General features: G+C 47.0%; 1 pseudogene; it reads left to right on the top strand.

Annotated features, from left to right (window-relative positions):
* Positions 1 to 605: 605 nt before the first annotated feature.
* Positions 606 to 3,509, top strand: LOC115030871 (lactosylceramide alpha-2,3-sialyltransferase pseudogene; annotated as a pseudogene).
* The last annotated feature ends 5,134 nt before the right edge of the window (positions 3,510 to 8,643 follow it).

An 8,643-nucleotide genomic window follows, 5' to 3' on the forward strand; every position in this document is an offset into this window, starting at 1 on the left:
CCATCTCTCCAGCCCCTCTCCACTTTACTTAAAAATAATACAAATGAAACAAATAAACAAAAAGCCTGGGTCTCTTACTGAATCTGAAACTCATTGACTCTGGTAGCCTGGTTGGTTAGTAAGCCACAGAGATCCTCCTGACTTCCAGACACTGAGATAATACATGCATTACTACACCCAACTTCTCTCTAGATTCTAGGCAACCAAACTCAGGCATGCATGATACTGAGCTATCTCCCTAGCACCAAAGCCTGACTTCTAATCACCCTGTCACCACATGTAGGTAGCTGCATCAATTTGGGCAGAGTCTTTTAAAAACAAAACCTGAAATGAAAAGCCACAAGGCACCAACTGCCTTGTACCATCCATAAATCTATTATCCAGAAATAGAACTTAGTTGAGATTCAAAGTGGTTTCCTTCTGACCTTTGAAACACATTGAAAGTTACAATAAAACAAAACGATCTTAAAAATATTAACAGACCAGCCCCACTCCCCTCAGCATCCACGCTGGGGAGCAGACTGTCCGGGGCTGAATGGGCGGGAGCCTGGCGCTGGGGGTGGGCTGCCCGGGGCTGGCAGCTTGCCTGCGCTCCCTCCCTAGCATGCACACGGAGGCGGTGGGCGGCACGGCGTGGCGGCCCCAGAAGCTGCGAAGCCAAGCAGTGGCACCTGCCTGCCGAGCAATGCCAAGTGAGTTCACCTCTGCAAAGCTGAGAAGTGATTGCTCAAGGACCTCCCTGCCTGGTACACCCGAACCCAGCACAAGATGAGAAGACCCAGCTTGTTAATAAAAGACATCTGCAAGTGCACTTTGGTTGTGTTTGGAGTCAGGCTCCTGTACAGCCTCATTTTGAAAGACACTGATGGAGAATGTGACATGAAAAGAATGCACTCTGTGGACCCTGACCAGATAAAGAGAGCTCAGAGCTATGCTCAGGAAGTCTTACAGAAGGAATGTCGGCCCAGGTACGCGAAGACGGCTAGGCTATGGCTCAGTTATTTGAGGACAGGTACAGCATCAACTTGGAGCCTTTTGTGCAGAAGGTCCCCATGGCCAGTGAAGCTGAGCTCAAGTATGACCCGCCTTTTGGATTCCGGAAGTTCTCCAGTAAAGTCCAGAGCCTCTTGGATATGCTGCCCGAGCATGACTTTCCTGAACCCTTGAGAGCCAAGGCCTGCAAGCGCTGTGTGGTTGTTGGGAACGGCGGCATCCTTCACGGACTAGAGCTGGGTCACGCCCTCAACCAGTTCGAAGTGGTAATAAGGTTGAACAGTGCGCCAGTTGAGGGTTACTCTGAACACGTTGGGAATAAAACTACTATAAGGATGACTTACCCAGAGGGTGCTCCACTGTCGGATGTTGAATACTACGCCAATGATTTGTTCGTTACTGTTTTATTTAAGAGTGTTGATTTCAAGTGGCTTCAAGCAATGGTAAAAAATGAAAGCCTGCCCTTTTGGGTTCGCCTCTTCTTTTGGAAGCAGGTGGCAGAAAAAGTCCCACTCCAGCCAAAGCACTTCAGGATTTTGAACCCAGTTATCATCAAAGAAACTGCCTTGGACATCCTTCAGTACTCAGAGCCTCAGGCAAGATTCTGGGGCCATGATAAGAACATCCCCACAATAGGCGTCATTGCCGTTGTCTTGGCTACACATCTGTGTGATGAAGTCAGCCTGGCAGGGTTTGGCTACGACCTCAATCAACCCAAGACCCCTCTGCACTACTTTGACAGTCAGTGCATGGGCGCCATGCACTGGCAGGCCATGCACAATGTGACCACAGAGACCAAGTTCCTCCTGAAACTCCTCAAGGAGGGTGTGGTGGAGGACCTCAGCGCATCCACTGAGAACTCGGAACACAGCAAACCTCACCTAGCAAGAGCAGCCTCCACAGGGAGTTCACCCTACAGCTGCTTCGATGTGCAGCTAGTGTTTTCAAACTCCATTTTAAAAAAAAAAAGGAAAAGAAAGAACAACAGCGACAACAAAAGCTCTGCTCTGCGCACCTCTTTGTCCTATTTATTTGAAGTCAGTGTTGGGTTTTGCACAATTTTGTAAGTTAATTTTAAGAATGGGATTGGAACCCTTAAGGCTGGGGGAGGGGAGGCTACATCTCCTCCCTGTTGTTAATAAAAATAAAAAAAAAAAGAAAAGGCTGGCCTGAGGCAAAAAATTTATCTATGCTCAATAGTTCTGTCAGAATTCCTAGGGCTAAAGAAAAAAAACCTGTCTCAGTGGGAGTCCCTAACTTTTCTTATGGTAAACCATATCTGGATAAGACTGTCCTTTCTATCCTAGTAAACAACTAACAGAAAAGCCGAGCAGTAGGCTCTGACTTTATAATGCTAATTAGTGTTGAATAGGTAACTTCCTAGTTGAATTTTAAGTAGGGCGTTGGAACCCTGACTGAACAAATTTGAAATGCACTCTATTAAGAATAACACTAGCCGGGCGTGGTGGCGCACGCCTTTAATCCCAGCACTCGGGAGGCAAAGGCAGGCAGATTTCTGAGTTCGAGGCCAGCCTGGTCTACAAAGTAAGTGCCAGGACAGCCAGGGCTACACAGAGAAACCCTGTCTCGAAAAACCAAAAAAAAAAAAAAAGAATAACACTGAGTTGATATTCCTCTGCATTTTTGGATGACAGGCAGGTAACAGGGAGAAGGGGGTGACACGACTGGCTCCGTAGTACAAGGCCAATTGGCTTTTTTTAGGGTGGGAGGCAGTGAAGGGCTTGCCCTTCCAACAATACGGTCTCCAACCTCTCTCCCCCCTATTAATTAAGTTTAAAAAGGCCACGCTTAACTGAGGTGATCAAATGATTTTCTCATCCGTAGATGAGTGGGCTTTTTAACCTTGGCTTGGGTGGACATTGACCCGATTCCTCCCGCCAGAATTGCTCTGCAGTATCATAAGGGGCTCCTGCAGCTGAACCAGACCAGAGCCTTCAAAAGCAGCGCAAGGGGCTCGGTGTTCACAGGTTGTGCCGTGAGGGAAGCAAAGTGTAGAGATTTCAAAGCTGTCATAGTGGAAGTTGCAGGACAAGCCCATTACACAGGGACAGCAAACTTGACAGTGGAAGATGGTGACCCACTAAGGGATGGCTTTCTTCTCAAGTGACTTTTTTTTTTTTCATAAGTTTTAAAGGTTTTGCTTAGAAAGTAATTGCCTTTAAATTGTGTTTTCTCTGTATTATGTGCAAACCAGTATCCAGTTCCACTTACAGGCTAATTTTTATACTTTCTAAAAAGTACACTGTGTCTAAATGTAAGGTATTATACTTCCTATTTGTCAACCTTTTAAGCATAAATGCCACTAATGGGGCAAACAGAGTGCCAAGAATCCGGAAACTTTTTAAGCATTAGTTTACAAGGCAAAATTAAAGCACAGTTACTTAATCTATGCTATGGAAATGATAATACTTGTAAGTTTCTTTGAATGCTAGCTTCAGCTATAGACCACACAATAGTAAATGTTGTGAGTTTGTTATTTTAATGTTCCAGTTTGAGTAAAATAAAGACATCTGTAAGTATCATGCTCATGGAGATGGGTTATTATAATGTTCTCAACACTTGCCATAAATAATCTTGGAAGGATCAAAAAAAAAAAAAAAAAAAAAAAAAGAATGGGATTGGAAGGACTTTTCAAAGAGAATTGTATGGTTTATTGTTTTTTAAGGAAGTAATTTAATTTGCAGAAACTGTACACACGTACTCTGCTCAGGTGTTGAGGTGGGAGGAGAGGGGCTTCTGGCCCCTGGATGATGGCTGTGATGCCCGATTCTGGGGTCTGCTGCTCTGTTTGGTAGAACTGATGGCAGAGAAACTTCCTGTCTCTGGGATGAAGGGCTTACTCATCACCTCTGGCAGCTGCTAGACAAGTTCGTAACCCCTTTCTGCTAGTCCATCTGCCAGCTGGCTCCCAGGACTCAGGCAGGGCAACTGTCCCAGAAGCTGCTGGTTGGTGAGCCACTGTCAGCTGAGCGCCATGATGTTGCCCCAGGGTGGAAGAAGCCACACTTCCTACACTGTTAGGGCACTTTTAAACTTCTGGAGGTGTGTGTGTGTGTGTGTGTGTGTGTGTGTGTGTGTGTGTTTATTCTGCCCTTCCAAAGCATCTAAGTGTTATTTAGGGCACTCTGCTGTTTGTCTGAGATGGTTCATAGAAATTATGACAAAGCCTTTGTTATCCAGGCCATGGGAAGAGGAAAAAGAAAAGAATAAAAGCTTTTGAGGAGCAAATATATATATATATATATATATATATATATATATATATACAAATATATATATACATATATATATATATATATATATATATATAAACAGACCAGAAGTAATTAAATTACATAGGCAGTCATTAAAATTGAGAACGAGGCTTTCGTTGGTAAGCCCTTTTAGTTAGCCAAAACCAACAAGGTCTATGGCTTGGGTAAAGCTCACAGATTCACCACCTCATTCTTTACTTACCAAGCTTGCAGCTCTCTTCTCTTCTTCTTCTTTTTTTCCTGGAGGATGCTAGGTCTGAAAACTGCCCCTTCTGTTAGCAAAGAAGAAAACCCCAACCAAATCTTTCCCCCCTTTTCTATAAAACAACAGACACTGTAGAGCTTTGGTGTTGACACTCAGCCCTACACTTTAGTAAAAACAGCATGGCCCTCAGTGAGTTGGGAGGATAGCTCAGTCAATAAGGGGCTTGCAGCACAAGCCTGGCGATCTATGTTCAGCTCCCCAAGGCCTATGTAAAACACTGGGCGTAGTGTCATGCAGCTGTGTTCCCAGTGTTGGGGGTGGGGGCAGAGACAGGGGGACAGAAACAAGGAGGGGGGAATCCCTAGATTATTGGCCAGGTAGTCTAGCAAAATCAACGATCTCCCGGTTCAGTGATAGTCACTGTCTCAAAAGTTAGTCTAGAGTGATGCAGGAAGACAGTTTGTCTGCCCCCGCCATGTAAGCACACATATGTACACATGTATATACCCCACCCCCAGACATCAGATGAATGCAGGAGGTTCGCACAATCCTGAAACTCTGTAAAGTGCCAGGACCTCAATGCTCTGGAGAAACACGGGGTGAGTTAAGTGACAATCCACTGTTTGGTTGACCTCTGACCTTCGCCTGGCCTCTTATCTCTGGGGCTGCTCCGTCAGAGGGAAGCCATTTGTGGGACAAGGAGGACAGCATATCTCCAGGCTCAGGACTGGAATCCATGCCCTGAGATTCATGGTGCCAGGTGTTACTCTGCCAACGCTGGTGTTCCAGGGTCTATGAGTCCCTCTTCAATCAGGGAGGAGGGGCCCACAGTCGTGGAGACAGTTCAACTCCAAACACAGTCATTTTCCTATGGCACTCTGGGGGAAACAAAACAAGGGCAGGGAGTGTGTGAGAATTCTTTCCACGGTGTTGGTCTTTTAATGAGACAGGGCTCATGCACCCGTTTCCATATTAAATTCTTATAAAAGGATCACTTTTCCCTTTTACAATGTCTGCCTTGATGACGTGCGCAATTGTTAGTTCATCGGAGGAGAGACAGCTCTGAACTCATGTCTCCTGTCCAATAATTAGTTTTAAGCATTTCTGACAGTCCACGAGTATTTGTCACGGCCTGAAACTTTTCACTGGGATGGTTAATCTTGGTTGTCAGCTTGACACATCTTGTCGCAGAGAGACCCTCATTGAGGAATTGTCACCATCGAATTAGCCCATGGGCACGTTTGTGGGGGCACTTTCTCGACTGTTAATTGATGTGGCAGGATCCAGCTCACTGTGGGCGGTGCTGTCTCTCGATAGGCGGGCCTGGGTTGTATAAGAAAATAGGCAACAGTAAACAATGTTCCTCCATGGCCTCTGCTTCTGTTTCCATCTTGAGGTTCTATGCGGACTTCCCTTTATGATAGACTTGGCCAAGTTCTCTGGGACCCTGGGTTGCCCCTGTTGCTCAGCAGACCAGTGTTCTCTGGCCACAGGTCAGATATGGGCGGCAGGCCAGCCCTTTGCACCTGAGAGCATTTCTAGTTCTTCTGTTCCAGTGTGATGTCTGCCCAGCCCCAGCCCCAGCCCCAGCCCCAGCCCCAGCCCCAGCCCCAGCCCCAGCCCCAGCCCCAGCCCCAGCCCCAGCCCCAGCCCCAGCCCCAGCTCCACCCTTGCTATTAAGCCCCCAAATCACAAGAATCCATTTAAAATACAGTCCTACACACAGGCCTGGCCTCTTCCCCTTGCCATGGACAAATGTCCCAATTCACCAATGTCTCTGGGAGGTCCCGAACCTCATTTGCATGTGGATTTTGCCCTGCTCCTGAGCTCCAGAAGGCTGCCTCTGTCTTGCATGCTAAATTACCAGTAGCCTATCTCCCTTAGGGGTTGCAGTTTTGCAACACCCTTATACTCACCCTGTGACGTCCCCTGAAAGAAAAGAAACTGCCTGTTATCACCAGTGCTCTCTGCTCCGGATGGTCCCTCTCACCTGCTTCTTGCTACAAGCATGCACTGCCTGTGCCAGCTGTTTTGAATCTTTGTCTCTGACGGTGCGGTCTCAGTTCAGTACCCTAGAATAGTTAGTGTCCCAAAGAGTAACACTCTGCAGCCACCACAGTGTCTACAGCCATGACTCACGTCTTGCTTTAGTGTTCAAAGAACAGGAAGTAAACAAAAGAAGGCAATGTCCAGCGTAGCATTGTCCTCCATGATTTTAACATGAGACAACATGGGCAAGGGAGTTGGAGCTGCGCCACCGACTGCCTGTGTCCTGGGGTGACTTCTTCCTTGTGCTCCTGTCTCCTGCTCTGTGATGTGCAAGCCATTGGCCCACCGTTGTCAGATATGTAAGGAGTGTCCTCATAACTTTAATTTTTCAAAACTTATTTAATGATGGTTCTTAAACACTTTAACCTCCCCTTTAGTTCACCACCCACCAGAGGTAGTGGAAAAGAAAGGATACAGGGGAAGTGGGCCTGTTTAGAAAGGTTCTTTGGAGCCACTCTCATCTGTGTTGTCAGGAAAATCAGCAGTTCAGCTCACAGGTTAGCAGCGGTTGCTCAGTCCATACACAAACACTTAACCACAGTCTGGTTTGGTAGAGCTGGGAGAGCAAACACAAATCTGCTGTAGTGGCACAATCTAGCAGAGACAGCCAGGCTTCAGCCTCAGCATGAGTCAGCAGGAGGGATCAGGGTCAACAAGAACACCAGGAAAAGTTCTCTCGGCTGTACCTCCTCAGTGAAGCGAAGATCAGCAAAGATGAGAGTCTAACAAGCATTTAGCTATGCAAGGAATCCAAGCTCAGTACCTTTCCTGTCCATCAAGTCCTTTCTATACTCCCTCCAAACATCACTTGTCCTCCTCAGGTCTTGCCTCAGCATGTGTGTCTGTCTCAGCTGACATCACTCTGCCAATCAGCCTGAATCTGTGGAAGGGAAGTAGTTCAATTGGTAAGGTGCTTGCTTTACAAACACAGGAGGGTGAATTCAGTTTGGAGAACCCACATCCAAAGCCAGGTTTAGTGGCATGCTCTTGTAATCCTGGAGCCAGGGAGACAGAGACAAGCTGGAGCACATTGCCCAGGCAATCCAGTCCAATCAGCAAGCCTCGGGCCAGTGAGAGACCCTTCAAAGAACAAGGTTGTTGGCTCCAGAGGAATGGCATTGGAGGTTGACTGACACCTCCTTAGGCAGTGCACACATATGAACACACACACACACACACACACACACACACACACACACAAACACCAATACAGAGTCCATCATAAAAGGTCAGGACAAGAAGCAGCTTGGTCTTAATATCCTCTCCATTTCTCTTTCTTTCTGACCCTGCCTTTATCTCTTTCTCTCTCTGGTTGCTTTTCTCTATACACAACACACCCAAGAATAGCATTAGCACCTACAGTTCCCTGTACTCAACGTGATCGTCTGATGTACCAGGCACTGTGGTGGACTACTAGGTGGTATGGGATAAGTAGAGTCAGTTGGTTAGGGACCATGAAGGGCTGGTGGCCATAGGGCCATAAAAATAGGCAGGCTGGTCCCACGGGTTGATTCATGATAGACTCTGATGGTCATGCCTGGACTTGGCTGCCCAGAGGCTCATGGGAACTAGGCAGTGGCCACTGTGACTGCATTGGTACTATCATGGAGAAGCTCTAGGATGGGCCCTACTGTAAGTACACCCATTGTATTAAATACTTCAATACTCATGATCATGACATCATTGTGGCTTTATCTCCAAGGGTCAGGTGAGAGAAGCCATCCTCAGAGAGGCAACGCCACTGTCCAGACCAGCACACAGAGACAAGATTAGAATTCAGAATATCTTCTAGGCCTTCTTCAGAGGTGCAATCTTCCATGCATGGTGAAAGACTGGGCCTTCCTTTAGCTTCTTTCTGACCTTAGGGTGGCTTCCCAAGACTGAGGCCGTCTTTAGCCTCCACTGTGCAGATCTTGAGGCTTGAGTCAACAAGCACCCTGCTCCTGCCTTTGCACTTCCTTTCACTCAGGGCCTGCTTCAGCTACTTAGCTGCCAACTGCAGGACCCACAGCCACAGAGAACAGACGTTTTCACAGCTAAACTAATTCTGGCAGATCTGTTCATTTAAAGCAAACGTCGTGGTCACCATGCTGGGCGTGCGTGTGCACGTGTGTGAATGTA

The sequence above is a fragment of the Mus caroli genome, unplaced genomic scaffold (assembly GCF_978045245.1).
Source record: "Mus caroli unplaced genomic scaffold, Mus_caroli_1 scaffold_6, whole genome shotgun sequence".
Classification (NCBI taxonomy): domain Eukaryota; kingdom Metazoa; phylum Chordata; class Mammalia; order Rodentia; family Muridae; genus Mus; species Mus caroli.